Genomic DNA, 3,962 nt, shown 5'->3' with positions numbered 1-3,962 from the left:
ACATCTTTCTTCAGCTGCAAGATAGCAATGCTAACCACTTCGCCACCATTATAAATGAATGGATATTGAAGTGGAAATCTAATAAGTAAATTGATTCTTAAAAATGTAGAGAGCTTTGAAAAAAATATATTGGCGCTTTTAGATAATATATTTCAAGGATGTAACTGCTGTGCTACAGTGCGTGCAGAATTTTAGAAAACAGTTCGTCAACAAAGTACACTGTTTAGGTTAGTTTAGAAGACAATGTACCAAAACAATATATGCTGTCTGGGTCATTAGAATTAGCTGAAAGTAACCGATAAGCTTTGAATAACAAATCTAGTTTTTCTTCTCTCGCTCTATGATGTAATCTGTTTTCTCTTAGAGAAAGGGGAAGTTTTAGAAGGGACCAAGTGCTGAACTTTTTTACAGCGCAACGTCTTATAAAAACCCTGTACTGCTTGTAACAAATTGAGTCTCTGGTTGCACTTTGCGAAGTGGCAGCAGGGCTCCCAATATTGCAATATTGAAATAAAGACCTTACTCAGGTGAGAACTCTCTTTTGTGGCTTCCTTGATAGTTATATTTCCATGACAATATCTTAGTTATCTTTCTAGTTCACAGGTTTGCATGCATGATTTAATTTTGAAAGCCACTGAGACATCAGGTACTACTGTTGTATTTATGAAAAAGAAACAAAACAAAAAACATACTAACAACTGTGCCATCCTACTCCTTAGTTAATACATTTTATTATTCATAAACAGTTAACATTGTTAGCAAAATATTTTGAATTATATTTAACCCTATTTTTTCTTTAGTTATGTATTTAACTTATTATATGATAGTCAGACTTAATGTATATTTGAACAATGAAAATATATTTTTACAAGATGCGGGGGAAAGTGCAACATCTTATTACAGTGCTAAATTTAATATTATTGATTGCTAATAGTTTATGCTAACACCTAACTTTCTTAATTAGATGTATTTAAAACAGTGAACTAAGTGTAACATACTATTCAGAAATACAATCGAAAATAGTTTTGTGGTGTTTGTATGGATGAAACGTTTCTAAAATGTATAACGTAACAAAATTAAAGACGATTAAAATCTGTAATCTTTCCACTTGTAATGTCATTAGACAGAACAACACGTTTCTGGTTTGTTTTAATTAGTATTAGTTAGTAGTTAGTAGTTTTAATTTAATTAGTATTGCAATTCGCACTGATTCCCTTGCGAAGATATGGACTTAAGAATATTCGTGCCTGGTCAAAAAATGGCATTAAGCACTTAAAATTAATATGGTTAATAATAGTAAACTGTAACATGCTGTAACAAGATCGGTTAAACTGCGAAGAAAATGCTTTCAGAGAAAATGTTTCAGGTGTGAAGAACATAGATCTCCAATGCAATTTCAACCAAACCTGTTCCCACACACCCTGCCCCCACTAGCATTAGAATATACACAAAGCACTGAAATCTTTCGAGCTAATGATCAGGTGACCCGAGAGAGAGCAAGAGAAACACCAAGGGGTGCGGAACCAGGGAACTATTTACATGGAAAACGGGCGATCTCCCCAGACTGTCCGCCCGTTTCACTGTTACCTGGATACCTCTTTATTTAGAACTCTCTAACACTGATTTTTAGTTTAGAAGGATTCAAGTAGGGTTTTAGATGAAAGGCAGCGACCTTAATCAAGCCCAAATCATAATTGAACCCATTCAGAGCCTACATTACATTTTAGCGTTTCATTCTGAGCAGAAGACCCTCACACCTGAAGAAGGCTTGCGTTTTCTCTCTTCTCTTTTAAGCATGTGTACAATGTGTAATACAATTAGAATGTGTAATTACAATGCGAATCGTATGAGGGTGGGGGGGAGGTGTCTTTCGCTGGAAATCTCGCCTGCTTCTACTTTACGAGCACAACCCCCTCTCTGCCGGAGTGCTGGCTGTGACAAATTAAACCGGTTTCACAGGTTTCAATCACAGACCATGTGACATGGGAGTCAGGAAACTAACACACAGCGCCACCGGATTTGATAACACTATAAAAACGCTATAAAATAATGTGACTAGGCACAGAACAAGTTTACAGCACAGTACAATAATAAATGCTGACCATGACTTTAGAAGCATAAATTGCCTTACACTCAATTTAAACACAAGCTGTCTTTAGCCCTCTAAGCTGGTTCATACAGAAATGTAGAGATCCAGGCTCAGAACACACAGCTTCATTAGCGAATACATATGCAGGACAACTAGAGAAGACGTTTTACAGAGGATGGATTTTTAGAAACATCCCATCAGTGACATCACTGAAGTCAACTCCTAGGTACTGTAACTGTCGTGTGGATAGTTTCACAAGAATCAGACAAAGATTTAAGCATCGCTTGTTCTAGATAAAACTGCAAAAAAAACAACAACAACCCATAATGTACTTCTTTGCGGCTCTGTTTGCCCAAATCATATATTCACAACGTGAAATCTAGAAAATAATATTACGTAACCAAAATCCGCAATATGGAAACAGAACCTGTGTAATTGTTGATAGATGATGTACTCGTAACATTTTTTCAAGACGAACTACAACATTTAAAAAATGACTTGTATGTACTTGATATCTCTAATCAATCCACGGGTCCCAGCACAAAACGAAACTAAAACGCATACCGTTTCGCGCTTCTTATTAGTTGCTCAAAAGTAATTTGACCATATGAAATGCATAATATAAACCTAGAAACATATACGTGAGCAGTACTTAAGCACTGTAGTATCGGTGTTAAGACATACCTCTCAAATACTGTAAATCAAGTTAAAAATATCTCAAGACCGATTCTGGTCATAATGAAACCATGTTTCGTGTATGTTTTCTTTAAAGTACCGAGACCAGCCATATACTCTATGTTTATGTTCCAAAATTAATATCGTTTATGGCCTTCACACGCGTTGCAGTATGCTCCTATTCTTTTTATGCTCAGCTACTAAGATTTCCCTTCAGTGGTAAAATCAGATATGAATATTCAATACTTAAACGGGCACAGTTAAGACATTAAATATACATATACATACTGTATACAGTACAGTTTTCATACGGTAATATGTTTATGTTCCTAAATCAATCTCTTTTATGAGCATGTGAAAGGCATGGTGAATCGATTCTTAAAAATTACTGTACTTTGCATGATTGGAAACAAATGCGTGATTGCGAAATGCTGTGGTGTTACTTTTACAAAGACGGTCAATGAAAAAAAGAATGTTGACCAGGGCAATACTTTGAGTTTACACTTACAGCTTGTCCAAGGTCATTCATTATTAATACTATTAGTAATATCTTCGTTAAAGACTTTGATGGCCACAGCTCAAACATGAGAGGTTGAGCTTTATTAGCTCCACCTTGCGGAAATTCCGGATACTATTATTTTGCTTGTCGTATTATAGGAGAATTTACGGTAACTCGCGGTATTTACCGGTAGCTTGCGGTAGACTGCGTACAGCGTACCGCAAAATAATGCGGTATCGCCCGCGCATTTTGAATGGCTGCATCTGTAGGCTGCCAAAAGTCTCCGAAACCAAATTTTGATAGCAGAAAATTCTCACTCGTCCAGAAGTTCCCTTGGGACCCAACATCCAGCACAGAGTGGTAAAAAAGCGTCTTTATTGTAGACCCTTGCAGCGTGCATTGGTGGTTCAGTGGTAGAATTCTCGCCTGCCACGCGGGAGGCCCGGGTTCGATTCCTGGCCAATGCAGTGGCTTTTGCAGCGAGCGGCTCCATCACTTGCATCCCCTTTCAACTCGCAACTGAAAACCCACTGAAGCTTAGAAGCTGTGAGCCAGGTCAGTACCCGGATGAGGATGACCTACAGGGAAAAGCAAAGCTTACAGCTGGAAGCGGTGTTAATGGAGCCAGCGGTGGGACGCTCACCCTGAGGTCTGTGCGGGTCCCAATGCCCCAGTATAGTGACGGAGACGCTGTGTGGT

General features: G+C 37.9%; 1 non-coding gene across 1 annotated transcript; it reads left to right on the top strand.

Moving 5' to 3' along the window:
* The first annotated feature begins 3,659 nt into the window (after positions 1-3,659).
* trnag-gcc (transfer RNA glycine (anticodon GCC)) lies at positions 3,660-3,730 on the top strand. Its single transcript has one exon. It is a non-coding gene; the product is annotated as a tRNA-Gly (tRNA).
* The last annotated feature ends 232 nt before the right edge of the window (positions 3,731-3,962 follow it).

The sequence above is a fragment of the Atractosteus spatula genome, unplaced genomic scaffold (assembly GCF_055471065.1).
Source record: "Atractosteus spatula isolate fAtrSpa1 unplaced genomic scaffold, fAtrSpa1.hap1 Scaffold_24, whole genome shotgun sequence".
NCBI lineage: Eukaryota > Metazoa > Chordata > Actinopteri > Semionotiformes > Lepisosteidae > Atractosteus > Atractosteus spatula.
The sequence above is the reverse complement of the archived record's forward strand: the minus strand, read 5'-3'. Positions and strand labels throughout refer to the sequence as shown.